Below are 17,842 nucleotides of genomic sequence, written 5' to 3'. Positions count from 1 at the left end.
GGGTAGTGTTTTGTGAATGAGCACGTCAGCAAATGCAAATGACCCCCACGTTCTTTGCCGAGGTGCAATTTTTCGATGAGTCTACAGTCACAAACCATAGCAGCATTAACCAGCATAACATGCATTATGCCCGCATCTCGTGGTCGTGCGGTAGCGTTCTCGCTTCCCACGCCCGGGTTCCCGGGTTCGATTCCCGGCGGGGTCAGGGATTTTCTCTGCCTCGTGATGGCTGGGTGTTGTGTGCTGTCCTTAGGTTAGTTAGGTTTAAGTAGTTCTAAGTTCTAGGGGACTTATGACCACAGCAGTTGAGTCCCATAGTGCTCAGAGCCATGCATTACTGGAGTGTTGACAATCCGCACTGGTTATGGCTAGTTGACCATCAACGTCCTTGGTCGGTTAACGTACTGCGTGGTATCAAGGGGAACAAACTCATTGGTCCGTATTTTATCGACGGCACGTTGAATGGACGCAAATATCGCACGTTTTTGGAAGGGAACTACCGGTACTACAGCAGGATGTTGCCCTGGACGTTCGACAACGTATGTGGTTTCAGCATGACGGTTGCCCAACGCATAATGCAATTGAAGTACGGGAGGTATTAGACTGTGTTTACACTGGTCGGTGAATGGCCCACTAGGTCCCGGATTTTTCGTCGCCGGATTTCTTTCTATGGGGACATTCAAAAGAAGGGGGTTGCCAGCAAGTGCCAGCAGGATGTGAAAATATGGTCGACCGCATCAGAAACGCCTGTGCTGAAATTCCGGTGCAGCTCTCGCTGCCAACCGACCTCGTTCGCGCCGTGGGTCCTGCTGTTTCTCTTCAGCCCAAGTAATGTAGATTATGACTAGCTACTACGGTGCTACAGTTTTACACATGACATGGCCAAACTTTGGCATGCAGTAGTTTAGTGCCACTCGCTTCTGAAGAAGGCCAAATTATTTTGGCTGAAACCTGGGTAAAGCTTGGTTTCTATTTGCAACTGAGCCTGACGTGTTACATGTTCAATTATCACAGTTGCTGACAGGGCTGCATAAAATTAAAAATTCATATATCTCTCACGAGGAGCCCTCTCAGCTCAATATGCTTCCACCGACAAGAAGATGGGCGTGTAGCCAACCTAACCAGCGTGGCTGTTACTGTTACCACCCCCGCATAGTGGTCAGAGCCCCCGGCTCAGAGGTTGGTCCTCTTACTGTGGCAGGAATTCCGCTGAAACGGCGGGCCTTCGTTTGTCCCTTCCGCGGTGAGTAGCATTGGCTTGAATTTGAAGCTAACGGCTGGCTAGCCTCAGCCGATTTCTGCCATCTTGTGATATTGTAGAATTAATTAAATTTGGACCCTGAGCCGGCCACTGTGGACGAGCGGTTCTAAGCGCTTCAGTCCAGAACCGCGCTGCTGCTATGGTCGCAGGTTCGAATCCTGCCTTGGGCATGGATGTGTGTGATGTCCTTAGGTTAGTTAGGTTTAAGTAGCGTGGTGTGCGTACTGTAAGACCTTCGGTACACACACCATCAGATTATTTGACTTGTCGCTCTAACGAAGTAGGCGAGTGTCAGCAATATGTCTCATGGTCTTATCGTGGCATGTTTATCTTCTGTCGTTAGGGCAGACGATAGAAATGGCACTTGCACGCTTAGTGTAGCAGATTGACGGTGACCAACTTTAAACAGAACTTGATTAATTTTCACACACATTTATTAAAATAATAAAAAGCATAAAAATAACTTAACTTGGTTCTGGATGCTGTTTACAATTGACAATCTGAAGTTCCTTTGGTCTTGGTACGTTAATCTTATTCTCACATATCTCTGATACTTGACAAAGTGTCTATTCATTTATCTTCATGGCTATGTACAGGAATATGGCAATCTTATTAGGCGCAGACTGAAACTTGACTATAGACTGGTACAGACTAATCGGAGGTCTGTACACTCGTTATAATACCTCGCGCGTTCATGTTTCACTGTGCGAGTGTGATCCGCGAGGAGAAAAGGTTCTACGTTAGCAGCAATCTCATTGGCTGCGTTACATATTAATACGCGGATCGGCGGAAGCAGAATTTGGTCCGTCTTTATGGCAGCGCCATCTCGTAGAGCGGAGACGGACGAGCGCTGTGCCTGCGCTGTTGTGCTTAGCGGGGCGCGCTCTATTGGGAAAGTTGTATACGCGCTGACTACGCGGAACTATGTACACAATAAGTAGTTCTAAGTTTAGGGAACTGATGACGTCAGATGTTAAGTCCCATAGTGCTTAGGGCCATTTGAACCATCTGGACCCAGAAAATTCTTCCGTCACCACGAGCCTCTAGTCCGCTGGATAGGCAAGCTAACGGTAGTCTCAAGTCGTCGTGGGAAATTAATTTGAGATAGTATAAATAAAGACTAATTACAAAGATTTTACAGCTAATTATTTTATCGGCTAGAGCAACCTATCTAATGAAAGGTAATTTAAAGAACAACTCGAATCTGAAGTCAAAATTACTGACTTGATTTAATCTGTGCATTCTCCCTTTGACACTTGAGCTGGACTCTATGGCAGTGTAGGCTGGAGACAGACTATGAAAAGTCTGCACTCTACACACTGTGTTTCTAAGCAATTAGCGAATATGTTGTAGTGTTTATGCTATAGTCATAACGTAGCTGTTTCTCCTTTCTGGCTTTCTGTTCTCAAGAACTTCTTTTTCTTGTTTCTTACTAGTTATAAGTTGTATATGCGTCAGCAGGAAGACCAACGTAGTTGAGATGGAATCGTTGAAATCACGAAAATATTGTGGTACACATCACATCTACAACATTGAGTCCTTCAAGGAGTAACAGTACGGGTAGTGAGACAACAAGAAGCAAGTGGCGTTTTAGTAGAATAATTGGGTTTTGGTACTCAAAACTAATTCTGAAGTTGAGAAACACAGTGTTGATCTAGGGTTTTTCGGTTTTACTTGTAGAAAAGGGGAATATGATTTCTTGAATGGTCGTATGGAATTTTGAGAACAGTATGTAGGAGTATGGGTTTGGATGGCTCTTCTGAGATCTGTCATGTGGGATTGATATTTTGGTCTTGGAGTTCCTTTCTCCTGTTGACCATCTTAAGATTGTGGTGATCATACGTGTTTTGTGTTAAATAAATGTTATACAAGTATACAAGATGTGGTAATGACGGTGTGGTACTGGTTGTGACATTAATTGAATAAGAGGATGTCACAGAAGAGGTGAAGGCTTAGTGCAGCTGGACCTGGGTATGTCTAATGGAAAGACGTATTAAATTAATGTGGGCTAGAGCGCTATTTGGTTAGTGATGGGCACGATTTAATTCTCTGCTTACACGATGGAATTTCAGTTCTAGGTTTTACCTTGTGTTGTCTGTAGTGAAGCAGAGAGAATGGTTTGGGTTAGACAATGGTGATATTTTATGTAGTCCACACCAGATGAGTGTTTGAAACCTTACGAACTATTTGTTGGCCAACGTCGCGAGATCGCGCAAATTATGTATGTTCGTTTGACACCAGTGGTCCATTGTTGGAAAATTTATTCAAGATGGTGGCTCTCCTTGAGGGTTCCACTGCCTCCTCTCTATGGGGGATAGATGTGGCAACATCACATGACATCATCATCCCAACTCCTCCCCCTTCCCTCACCTCACTTAGTTCTCCCCTACCCCTATCAATACTTTCCTCTCTCCCCTCCCCATCTGGAAAGCCGGCCGTTGTGGCCGAGCGGTTCTAGGCGCTTCAGTCTGGAACCGCGCGACCGCTACGGTCGCAGGTTCGAATCCTGCCTCGGGCATGCATGTGTGTGATGTCCTTGGGTTAGTTAGGTTTAAGTAGTTCTACGCTCTAGGGGACTGATGACCTCAGATGTTAAGTCCCATAGTGCTCAGAGTCATTTGAACCATTTTGAACCATCTGGAAATTGGAGGGAAAAAGACTCAATCTGCGCTAAGCTGCAGAAGAGGAAAGATGTAAGGTAGTGTCTTTATTTATTTAATTTTCTTATTTTTGGGAGTGTTATCCTGCTGAACGATTTCCTAAATTTCTGGAGAGGAAACGAACTGACAATTACCCTACAGCCTTTCTGCTTGAAATTCAAATAAGCACAACTGCTTAAAATTGATGGGACTATAAAAAAAACGCTTTCATGAAAAAATGGATCCCATGACAGGGAATGGATAGTAATTCCAAGCAATGTATTGCTTATTTATTTAAACATTAGTTTAATTAATTAATCAAATTGCAAGGAAATGTTTTCAACTGATGAGATTTTGGTGTTGCATAGAGAGGAGTTTAATAAGTGTATTACCTATAACTACACAGCTGAGGACTGTGTCCATAGCTTCATGCACGATGGTTGGAAAGATGATATAATGGATGAACATAGGGAAAATACTTTTCAGCGAAAAATGGTGGTGCAGCAGGATGGACTAAGAATGCACTTCGAAACTCATAGAGACTACTTCCTGTGCTGAAAAAGTTCGTGTCTTTTTGAAATGGCTGGTCAATCCACAGTGCAGGAGACAACACCTTTCTACTTCACTTCCACAGACTAAACGAAATAGAGGTGCTGACCTTGGTGTATGGTCTCAACTTAGGACGCTTGAAATCTGTTTCGTTCCCCTTTCGGGTCACGTGTGTGTATACGTTCATCTTGCTGTGTGCTCTAGTCCACAATACAACTCGAAATTGGTGGGGATTTGTCCTACAGTCACTGCTGGAAGAATTGCTCCCATTGATCTACAGGTGTATAGCTATTGAGGAAGTTGTACAGAGATACATGGTAAGAAGGGATAAGACAGCAAACTATCACTGTAATGCAAGAAGAGTATCTTCCTACCGATCTACAAGCGAAACAGCTGCTGAGAAACTTGTACGTAGATACATAAGAAGACGGTATAAGACAGCATACTATCACTGAAGTGTAGGAAGAGTTGCCTCCTACCGATCTATAAGTGAAATAGCTGCTGGGGAACTTGTACACAGATACATGGTAAGAAGGAATAGGCCAGCAAACTATGACTGAAGTGTAGGAAGGCCAATACACGCTACCACAACTGATGGAAAATGCTTTGCTTGTCCAATTACCCATCGAAATTGTTGTGAAAGAAAACACCATTCGTTAACAAAGGGTCATAATCCAACACACGCACTGGTAATGGCACCACAAAAGCCGACCCCAAAAGATCTCACCTGGAGAGAGTGGCGGCAGCTGGATGTGTGTTGGCGTCGATGTGTGGATACACACTAACCACCTTAGAACCAGTCTTACTTCCCCTCCTGCATCTCTTTCCTCCTAGCTCTCCTCCTCCAGTAGCTAGGGATAAAGGTTTTACAGGCATTTTCTAGCCTGTCACTGGTGGTACACAGGGAGATCGAGGTGAAACTCTTTATATACACATAGCACGTGATCCCACAAGCAGTCTCCTCAGATGGCAGCGTTCCTTTGACCAGGAAATTTCAGACTCGCTTCCTGTCTCTCTCTCTCTCTCTCTCTCTTTCAATTGGTTACTTAATCCTAGCCACCTCCCCTCCACCAACTGTGAAAAGTTTAGTCTGCATTGAGCTGCCGGACTGGGAGGATCTCATGACACGAAGTGGACGGTAAATTCGAGTAATATATAGTTTATTTAATGATACATTAATTAAAGGAATTAATAATTGGCTTTATTGCGCTTTGTTGTGCAGTTTAATTAGAGAATGTTTGTGTCCATTGCCGCCAACACTAGTTTGAGAGAACGGGTCTTTGTGGCCATCAGAGCGTGAAGATTGTTGGTTCATTAGAATGCGAGAGGTGTATGTTAGGGATCTTGTTATACGTTTTGCTGAAAGGAATCAGTGCAGCTTGGGCTGGTGTTATTTGTCTTTGTATAATTCATTGCGTGTTCATGCCAGAAGCACATGTGAATGAGAATCACAAATAAATAAACGCCATACCGATACAGTACTAGACTACCTACTTCCCATCTTACCCCTTTTCCGATAACTAACGACGGCAGACTGGGACTTCAAAATCTGCTTGATGATCGCCATACTGTGATCAGATTTTCTCCGTGTTGGAAGGTTATGTCAGGCTCTATCCAGCCTACCGGTTTCATTCTCATTCAGAATACTCAACAGAGCGACAAAGAGATCTTTTTGTCCTTCATACCAGTACAAACCATGTATTGATACGCAAATGAATCTTGCATGATGACTAAGGAGGTTATTATTCCGCTCTAACACAATATTTCTACATTACTGGTACTTTTGTTGGCACTAGGAGTTGGCTATTGGTTTCTTGTAGTTCTGGCGTGGCACTCAGTCGGGCATGGGCAACAATTTATTCCTAAGAACAGAGGACGAGGAGTCGCCAGCATAGCTGCCTCGGATATCCGGCTCACTCTCTGAATCTCTCAGCCCTGGGGTGTAAAGTATGGGCGGTCCTGTTATCGGGAGCGGCGTCGAGCTCTGACTGTGTCCTAAAATTTCCAGTCTTTGTGCCGGTTGCAGATGCGATCTTCCAGAGGTTGCCTATAGATAAGGTTCTCTCTGTAGATAAGATTGTGCGGTGGCGATGGATCGCTTTCTCGCGTTAGGACTGCTCCTGAATTCCACCTGTGTCTCTCTGGGCTGGACGCTTAAAGTTCATCAACCTGCGCATTGGACGCGGAAGTCACGCTCTTGTGATTGGATTATGTCCTCACAATTAGCCTAAGGGGGGGGGGGGGGGGGGGGCTTGGTGCTGTCTTTTGGAGGAGGGTAATTCAAGTGATTTCAGACCGGTCAGAGCTGTCACAGTTTGCCAGGATGCGAATTTCGCAGCACCATTTTGTAAAATTTTTTACATGAAAAGATTACATCATTGTCTCACGTAATAATAAATTTGTTGGAAGAGAGAGGGAAATGGTTGCTATGTCGCCTGTCATTGGCTGCATTTAGAACATTCCGTCTGATTGTGAATTTAATAATTTTTGCCATCTTTTCCGCAGAGAACTAAGAAGAGACTCAGATTGTTGGTCATGATCTGAGAAACGGAATTCATCCGTTGTGCAGGCCATGGCAGATTTTGCAATAGGTGTCGTCTGCAGTTGCTGAGGTCGTAGCTCATCTTCTGGCCTCTTACGGTTGGTAAGTTCTGGCAGCAAAGCAAGGCGAGATGCTAGCGATGAGGCAATAATAAGTGCATTTCAGTTATCCCACTGAGGATCTTGTTTTAATGGATGATGTGGCAGTCGCTGACCTAACCACGAATCGATTATTTGGGTTCCTTCGTGCATGTTCATAACTCCACCTGAACAACGCAATCATCATTTTTGAAGTAACCGTGTACTTAATTTACGTGAGTGTCTTCAGGAGTTAGTAACCAGACAATGTTCTTGCCCTTCTTGTGGCCTTTGCTGTTCAATTTCTGGTTGCTGTGTAACTATATTAGGTTTAGGTTATGATTTCCACTCATCTTCTACGTGTGAGTGAGCTAGTTACTACAATTTTTCATGTACTGTTTCTCCTGAGGAATACTTTGTAATAAAAGATAGTCTCAGTTACCGCTTTTTCACTTCAATATTTATAGATGAACTCTCTGATCCCATATACAGCACTATGAATTTCAGCAAGAACCACGCTCTTGACTCAATTGTTACGGACACCCCTCTCCTTATGTTTCCACTGCGCACAGTTTATTAAATACATCTGAGTCGTAGGGGACCAATCTGCACATCCAATGGGTTCACTCACTCCAGATCTGAGACAACATATCTGTTTAGCCCTAGCTCAGTGAATTTTGCACAATGAATCACTTAGAAGAAGCAAGACATTTCTGGTCTAAATGTCTAAGAGTTTGATTTTCTGGTACAGCTTCTCGCAGTTTCTCCCAATATATGACAACTAGCTTAGTGCCCGCTGCTTCGTTTGCGTAGATGATGATCTGCACAAATTTTTTATGTTTGTCTTTAATCGAATTTTTACATTGTTCGCCAACTGCAGCACTTAAACTTTTGACGCTAATTAAAGTCATTGAAGCAGTGTCTTTTCCGAATGTTCGTCTGACCAAAAAGCGATTATGGTAGCCAGAGTCCAAGGCTTTTGTTAATCATGCCATTTGCGTTTTTTTGCTGATATTTCCATAGAAACTTTCATCCCCTAACACACTTGTTTACTTCTAACCAAGAAGTTAAACCTCAGTTTCATAGATTTAGCTTTAAAAATATTTTAATGTAACGAATTTTTTTTCTAAAAATTTATCTCCTATTTCACCCATTTCGCGGTTGAAGCAGTTGAACACGTATTTTTTTTTAACTTCTAACAGAGAAGCAAAATACAAATTTTCATATATTTAACTTCGAAAACGCTTTCACAATGAAATAATTTCATAAAACATTTCATACCCTTTTCACTCCAAAAGTCAAATACCAATTTTCATACATGTTGCTTTAAAAATAATTCAGTAGTTCTTTAACAGTGATTTATTTTCAAAATAACTTTCGCCCACTATTTTACCCCCTTAGTTTTCAAAAATGCTGAAACACGTATTTCTTTCTTTCTAAATGACAAACCAAATTCTTTTCTAACTTCAAAATGGCCTTAATAGAGACATGATATCAAAAAGCCTTTCATCCCCTATTTCGCCCCCTTAGGAATGGAATGTCGAACAATCTCTTCTTAAACGACGCATACAGTGTAAGATCCACGTCCTCTCCAAATTTCAACTTTTCGTCCTTAGCGATCTGGGTTGGACGATGTTGAGTCAGTGACTCAGTCTGGCTCTATTTCACCTGCTTGGGATTTGAGTTTCCAAAACCAGTGAAACACGTATTTTTTCATTCCTAGCCGAAAACTGATTTTCGTAGATTTAGCTTCAAAAATGCTTTCATAATGAAATATTTCATAAAACATTTCATCCCTTACTCCCAAAAACAATGGAACACGTATTTTTTTTATTTGTAACCGAGAAGTCAAATATCAGTTTTCATAGCTGTAGCTTTAAAAATACTTTAGTAGTCCTTTAATAATGATTTGTTTTCAAAATAACTTTCACCCACTTTTCCACGCCCATAGGGGATAGATTTCCAAAAATGCTGAAACGCATATTTCTTTATTTCTGGCTGAGAGAACAAAAGCCAATTTTCGGAGGTGTAGCTTCAAAACTGCGTTAATAGCGACATATTTTCAAAAACCTTTCATTCCCTATTCCCCCCACCCCCCACCCTCATAGGGGTGAATTACGAAAAATCCCTTCTTAAACGACCCCTACAGTAAATAATCAACACCCTCTGCAAATTCCAAGTTTCTATCCTTAGTGGTTTGGGGTGGGCGATGATGAGTCAATGAGTCGGTCAGATGGGGCATTACCTTTTATGTACATAGAGTATCAAGTATTTACCTATCACATTCCTGTAGCTGTGGGAGGGGCCGGTGACACATTCAGTTGCCAGGAGGGTCAATTTCCAAAGACGTAGCAAGTAGGTGAGTGTGGTTCGCAGAACCACGGAAATTGGTACAACTATTTTGGACTGTGGCCGTTTCCACATTTCAGCCATCTCGGATACTGACATCATTGATGACGTTGTGGATCGCCATCAGTGCCTTGTACACTGGCAGCTGACGGCGATACCAGCGGTGGTTGCAGTCGATTCTATGCTTCATGATGTGCCTGGAAGAGACCCTCTCCTTCGTGGTGTTTGTTTTGATAAAGACACACGTGTTCTTCTTATTCTATTCCTATGAAACATGATACTAATAAACATACAGCTGTATCAGTCGGCTATGGTAAATGGTTTGGAGGAGAAATTGTTTAAACAGTAATGTCAGAGGGGTGGGAAAAATTGTTTAAGCGTAGCACAAGTGGACATAGGGGAAATGTAGGCTCCCTTTTTTTGAACGGAAATAACATGACGCTGTATGACATACGTGGTGGCCACTTTGGATTTCTCTAAAACTTGAACTTAAGGTGGCAGTTTCTTAAACTACAATGTCAGAGGGCAAAATCTTGTAATTCTATAATTATAATAATTGAGTTGACTGCTATAAATAGCCATACACCTCAGAATGAACATTAGCTTGGAAAAAACATGTTAAGTAGGTCAGCAGACTGGTTACTTCCCGTTGTCCTAACCAGACTGGCTCTCTTGTCAGACAGGCTTGGACCTGGAGGGGAAACAAATCGCTTGTCTCAGGTGAGTGACATCAGGGGAAAAAAACCCAGTGGACATTTTGAACTCTATGTTTAGCACAAGTGACCTACTTCCACCAACATGACAACGCACCAGCTTGAATTTCCCGCGAATTTATGCATAGGAAAAAGAACCCTGCTTCCAAAGCGACATCATAGGAGTGGAGGAGAAAAACTTGTAGCACAGTTGGGCTATTTTTGAATTTTTGCCAACTTTCAAATTCCCTATCATTTTATACATAGGTGAATTGGCCTGTGTCAAAGGGGTGGAGTAAATCTGGCTACAGCGCTTGACTTCATAGGAGGCGGGAATGCTTCGGGAAATCTGATGAGTCATTGATGACATCATCAGTACCTTCTTTGGTCCAGAACGCCATCAGCCTACATACTACTTCTCCTATATCATATATCTTGCCTGCCAAATGGAACAGTTTTGTCATGGTATTTTCTCCACATGATGTCAACGATTCTGACGGAATGTCATCAACTGCTGATACCTAGCCCGCCCAGTTAGCCGTGCGGTCTAACGCACTGCTTTCCGGGCCGGAAGGCGTGCCGGTCCCCGACACGAATCCGCCCGGAAGATTATTGTCGAGGTCCGGTGTGCCGGCCAGCCTGTGGCTAGCTTTTAAGGCGGTTTTCCATCTGCCTCAGCGAATGCGGGCTGGTTCTCCTTATTCCGCCTCAATTATGTCGGCAATTTCTGTGAAAACACTATCTCCATGTACGCGTACACCATAATTACCGTGCGACGCAAACATTGGGGTTACACTCGTCTGTTGTAAGACGTTCCCGCGGGTGTCCACTGGGGGCTGAAACGGACAATAACCCTGGGTTCGGTGTGAGGCGGCGGTGAGGTGAGTGGACTGCTGTAGCCTGTTGTGGGTTTGTGAACCACTGAAGGTTATGGTGGGGACGATGCGTCTCCGTCGTCTCTAGGTCCCCAGTTCCATACAATACAATATTGATACTACTGATGCCTTGTTTCGACTTATGTGGTTCATTGCTTTTTCAGATCAATTCACTTTCTCATGTGTTATCCATGGATTTTGTTTATCTATCACTAGAGCTGCTGTCAGTATTAAGCTTTACAGTAAAAGATATTGACCAAAAGGGATTTGGTTGCAACATGAATTTACATTCAAATAAACAAACAATAGACAGTGCAAATAATTCATTTAACAACGTAGATGGGGCGCCTTTGTAGAGTGTGGAGTCATGTGTCGGATGCAGTTAACGTACAGCTTGTCCCAGGAGGAATGGTCAATATTCAGGAATATGACAGAAGGATTATTCGAAGCAAAAGATCGAGTAAATATGGGCTCTAAATTGCATACTTTAAGAGCTATGAGCACTTGGTCGGTAGAAGAGATATGTCTCACAATATCGAAGATGAAAAAGTGCTTGGGCTATGCACCTTACAGGCTAAATTTACTCGACAGTGTCGAATGAACCTGGAGAGGACGATGTTACATGCGAGTAGTGTGGTCATCTTTTTTGTTTTGTACGTATGCTACTGTGGCAGTAGTGATTTTAAAATGTTGAGAAGCACAGAATGTTGTTCCCGACAATGTCTTTAAGTTATACGAGTATTCACTTGGAAATTGCTAAAACGCGAAATCAGCTGCTTGTGATGTAAGCAACAGTCATCATATAACAGCCAAGGTGGAAAACGGTATTACCATTGAAGAAATGTGTGGCTGTAACAACCAAGATGAATAGATTTTAGACCCTAGGTTTACCAACTTTTTTTCTTGCTTTGATCCATACCACCAACTCTAAAAATACGGAAAGCAAATAGCTTGCAGTAGAGAAGATTTGTTTAGCAGTATTGAAGCCGGAAGAAGTGCTCATAGCTCTTACGGTATGCATTTAAGAGCCCATGTTTACTAGACTGTTTCTGTTTTGAATGATCGTTCCTCTGCTATCCATGAATACTGATCATTCCTCCTGGGACACCTGTACAATTGAGCAGCTCTTTCCATGTCAGAGATTAAGTATGGGTTATAATGACGAAATAGAATGCTGCTGTTGAATTGTGTCTGGAAAATGAGCTTTTCAGTTTGCAACACGCAAGATACAGGAAAAAATAAGTACAACAACTATTGTAGAGAAGGCCCCCCCAAATAATTCCGCCGATCTTAATTTGTGGCGCTCGGGTTGCAGACGGCTGATCTCAATATTATTCGTAACTACGCTTCAGCTTTGGCCCCTGGTTACAGAAATGGGAATAAAATGTATTTGTCTATTTATTTGATCAACATGACATTTGTCTACTCCGTATCTTTCAAAAGCAAACAGGAGACACTCAAGATACAGCTCAGCTATGAAAACGTATTTTTCCTGCCTCAAGCAAGAGATTTGACAACATCGCAGCATATACGAGTATTTGGCACTATTGTGTCCTTTGACTCATTCCTGGAGTGGTATCGAATTATTATGCTATATTCACTTGATATTTTCTTGTCACTTTGGTTAAATATTCTGAATGATTCTCACTTATGGGATGAGTGCCCAGTTTAAGAGGGTCATTCCAAAAGTAAAGCCTCCTATTTCTTTGCTGGTGACTTTGGATGTCCGCACCAAATGTCGTTGGTGTAGAGCTGATGCTTGAACCTTCCTCCTCCATTTGCAGGTGGTTCCCTTGTGCTGCAGTACTTGCTGTCAGCAAAATGTAGTCTGATATGCACGTGTGTATAAAACAGTGATGTGTGATTGAGTTCCTCAATGCTGACGAAATAGCACCGATTGAAATCCATCGACGCTTGTTAAAGGCATATGGAGACAACACAATAGACGTGAGGAATGTGAGGATAGGAGTACGGCATTTATCAAGGTGGTGAAAGTGTGTGCATGACAAGCCACCACCCGGTCGACGCTGCACAGCTGTCATCCCTGGTAATGAAGAGCGCCTTGATAAACTCATCCGTGCTGATCGGCGGATAACGACCAGAGAATTTCGTGCAAAGCTGAATGTTGGCTGACATGCCTTGGAAACAATGTTGGAAAATCTTGACTATCGCAAAGTCTGTGCGAGATGGGTCCCGAGGATGCTTACAAAAGAACACAAAAACTCATCGAATGGAAATTTGTCGGGATCTGCTGGACCAATAAGGAGCTGTAGGTGACAATTTTCTGAATACCATCGTCACTGGAGATAATACGTGGTGTCACCACTATGAGCCAGGATCCAAAAGGCAGTCCATGTAATGGCAACATGCGAATTCTCTGTCAAAGAAGAAATTCAAGACACAGCCGTTTGCAGGCAAAGTAATGTGCACAGTCTTCTGGGATAGCCCGGGTGTGGTTCTTTTGGATCTCCTGGAGCCTGGAGAAACTGTCAATTCAACATGCTACAAGACGGCACTGACAAAGCAGAAAGACCGAATTTCCAGGGTAAGGCCAGCGAAGAAGACCAACTTTCATCTGCAACATGATAACGCCACGGCCCACACCAGTTTTGTGACCACGCAACTCACTGCGAAATTCAGCTAGACTGTCTTACCACATCCACTGTGCAGCCCCTATTTAGCGCCTTCAGACTTCCATCTCTCTGGGCCTCTGAAGGATGGACTATATGGCGAATATTTTCAAGACTAAGATGCTATTGTCAAAGCTGTAAGCAAGTGGTGAGCCTCGATTGGTTCCGATTTTTACAAGCGCGGCATGCAGGGTCTGGTTCATTGTTGGCAAACGTGCATAAGGAATGGTGATGACTATGTGGAAAAATGACAGTCGGTAGCTGAAATACTGTTCTACTTAAATGTGCTGTTGTATTTATGTGTCTCCTATAATTTCCATGAATAAAAACAGGAGGCATTACTTTCGGAACGACCTTCATATATTCGCAGAATCACCACTGCTATCTGCGATCTGATGTAGGAATTAAGTGTTCCGACCACTTGCCGTTTTAAAAGGAAGAGCGTTGGCATCACAGACTCCTCGTAGTAAACAAAACTGTAACAGTATATTTTGACCCTCAGTCGTGAAAAGAACAATGGAGCAATGTGCGAACATTGAGTTTTGTTTCAAAGTGGGTAAGAGTGCCACAGAAACTTTTGAAATGATACAATGTGTTTCTGGTAGTGAAGCAATGAGTTTTAAAAACATTTTTAAGTAATGTGCAGGATTTCGTGATGGCATAGAGACCATTGAAGATGACCAACGTCCACGAGCGTCAGCGACAATTCTAGTCGAAGAAAATGTTCGAAAAGTTACTAAAATTCTTCGAAATGATTGTCGCGCATCTACCAAGTTAATTGAGGAGCATGCTTGAATTTCTAAAACAACTGTGCATCGTATTTTGACTAAAAATTTGGGCAAAAAGAAGATCTGTTGGCACTTTGTGCCCCACTCACTCATGGACGATCAAAAACATTTCAGAGTGGAACACTGCATAGACATGAAATAATTGGCCAATGGGAACCCAGACTTATTGTCACGCATCGTAACAGGTGGTGAAACATGGTGTCTTCAGCATGAGCCAGTTACAAAGCGCCATAGCTCGGAATGGAAAGGTCCACAATCTCCAAAACCGACAAAAGTGTGAATGCAAAAAAGTCGTGTCAAGACACTGCTGACAGCTTTCTTTGATTCCAAAGGAATTATCCATAAAGAATTCGCTCCAGAAGGTCAAACTGTGAATGCACAGTACTACTTGGATTTCTAACTCGTTTATGGGCGAGGATTGTTCGGATGAGATCCGAATACCACAACAAGGAACATGGTGTTTGTTGCACAACAATGCTCCAGCGTTGAAAAGCAAGATCGTACTCTATTTCTTGGCTCTTTGCACTTGACCACTCTTCTTATTCGCCGGATTTGGTTTCGTGCGACTTCTGGCTATTTCCCAAACTGAGAATGGCGATGAAAGGACGGCGTTTCGACACTATTTCCGGTATCCAGAAGGCTATGACAACAGTCCAGAAGCCAATTCCAGTTGTTGTCCATCAGAATTGTTTTGAACAATTTTTTCAAAACTTCCAGTTGTTTACTGACTCACATGGAGACTCTTTTGAATTAAAAAAAAGCATGCACAGTACAAACAACCAATGACGTATATTTTATTTCACATTAGTTACCTTTCCTGTGGGACTGACAGCGTACAATTAGAAAATTTGTTTTTCAGTCTAGGAAGCTCGTTTCAAACTGAAACTACAACCACTCTCGCCTTTTATGCTGCAAACTATCCGTCTTCGCTGTCACTGGGGAAAACAGGGAGCTCAGTGTTAAAGTGTTCACTGAAGTGTCCCTTACCTTGCCTCAAAAAACATATTTTTCGAAATATTTTACGCTCACCCCATAAATGTTTTCTATTTGATTAGCTTTACTTTGGAAAAATATTTCAATTCAATAGGATGACTTTTCTAATGTCTCTTTTCTCATATATAACACATATATTTTGTAACAAAAATATCATTATGACAGTAACCAAAGAAATAATAGAAAAGCAAGGTACATGTAACTAAACTACGACAAATGATCTTTGTTTTTGGTCTATAAAACCAATAACATTATCAGTGTTGGACTCTCTCTGACTCTGTGATGCTGATTAGACTCTTGTATTGCCTTGGGTGTCATCCTTTGTGTAAATGATTAATATTATTGAAATAATAATCGATTTTTAAAAATTTGTGTCGTGTTACTGATTTAAAGTACAATGATTTTCTGAATACGTGTAAATGTGGGCGTCTCTGGTAAATGGTTTCGATTCATAATTTTAACGAAGTCCTTGTTAAGTGCCATTTTGCTCCATTTTCGTTTTCTTGGTATTTCCGAAATAGAACCTGCCATATTTTGGAAAAGAAGTCCGATTACCTTTCAGATTAAATTCATTTTGACATATTATCATTTAGTAATTGCGTGTATATACAGTTTCAAAATGAATCAATACCAAAATGATGATAATCCTAGCTGTGAATATAAATTTTCACAACAAAGAATTTCAAACAAATCAAGGTTTTATTAAAATAATTAAAAGCATGTACAAGTCATTGCACATTGGTTTGCAGCAAAAGCAGAGGGGAACATTTTTTAAATCTATTGTTGGCTACCAACCTCAACGTGAATTCCAGTTACAAAATAGTGGGAACTATAGGATGTCTTCTAGGATACAAGCCAAACAATGGACTTTAACCATGCTGACTAGAGCGACAAATTTTGATTTGGAAATTTAAGGTTTTGTAGTTGGTTGTCAGTGTAAAAGTTATTGAAGACTGCGTAAAATCAGTATCACATACCTTTTTGCTTTTTAGGATGCGTTTACTATTCTTGAGGATTTTTCGCTTTCTTGCCATCCAGGTAGAGTCTACAATGTTCTTGAACACAGCATGACACAAATTCCTTTTGCTCCACATCTACAGTCATAAGTCTGTGAAAATATTGTATTAATTCAACACACCTTCATATTCCTTAAATGTCCCTTTAGCGTCTAACAAGGAGAGGTCCCCAGCAGTGCAATCAACAATATGAAACTATCTACACAGTGATGTAGGGTAAGATCCCAGGTATCACACATAGCAACCATCACCCCAGTGGTCCCTCATTTTCGAGTAATTAACAAAAAAATGTCGGAATTTTATGTGATACTCAATAGCGTTAAAAGCTACATTACACTGTCTGACTGTGTGGTGTTATGAACAGGATTACAGCATCACATGCAGGATGTTGTGGGTGTATATCTCGTCAGGTGTACAATTTTTATTTTTAAATCTTTATCGAAATTACTTCGATCATTATTTTTATTCAATTAATTGGTTTAAATATAATTTTTTATTGCTATACCTTTGTCACATCATTTTAATCACCCTATGAATTTCACTTGTTTCTTCTTCCAATGGGAATTTTTGTGAATATAAATTTAATTATATTTATCTATCATAATATTTAATTATTTGAAAATTCCGATCTATCAGTTAAAAAACAAAAGACGAAATAGTTTATTTATTTTCGTGCAATGATGTGAACAATGTATTTTTGTTATCAGACATTTTGAGCATGGTACTCATCACACAAACATTTAAAACATCACCTAAATACTTATTGCACTATGCACAAAATAATGCACATACAAATTTTAATGAAAGACGGGTTCATAACTAAAACAAAATTCAAACAAAATGAGAAATACATCAAATGAATGCCGTAACGTGGACGAAAAAACAGGGTGATAATACAGAGGAAATTAAGTCGAATTTAGTACACAAAATTAATTGAAAACATATAAACAAAAATTTCAAGTTGAGAAAGACGACAGGAAGAAAAATGAGAACAAATGAAAAAGTTGATATTATGATTAAAATTAGGTACAAAGGAATGGAATTAAAAAACTGTATTTCAATCAATTAATTGAATAAAAATGACGAAAGTCGTTTCGCAGAGGTTTAAAAATAAAAAAAATAATAATTAACCCGTAACCTATTGTATGCAAAGCTGCTATCCTATGCATTACACTACACAACCAGATTAAGTGATGAAACTTTTCTAACGTTAGTGAGTGCCAGACAAAATTCCGATTTTTTTTCAATTTTTCGCAGGGTGAATGACTGTAGTGTGTGATACATGGGATTTTAACCTACATCACCATACATATAGTTTCAATAAATCTATAGCACCACTGGGGACATCTCCTTGTAAGTATGAAACGCTGGTTGTCCATGTCAATGGCCACTCTTGAATAAAACTAGTGTCCATAATATTCAGGTGAGAGA

The sequence above is a fragment of the Schistocerca cancellata genome, chromosome 3 (assembly GCF_023864275.1).
Source record: "Schistocerca cancellata isolate TAMUIC-IGC-003103 chromosome 3, iqSchCanc2.1, whole genome shotgun sequence".
In the NCBI taxonomy this organism is placed as follows: Eukaryota; Metazoa; Arthropoda; class Insecta; order Orthoptera; family Acrididae; genus Schistocerca; species Schistocerca cancellata.
This window is presented reverse-complemented; position numbering follows the sequence as displayed.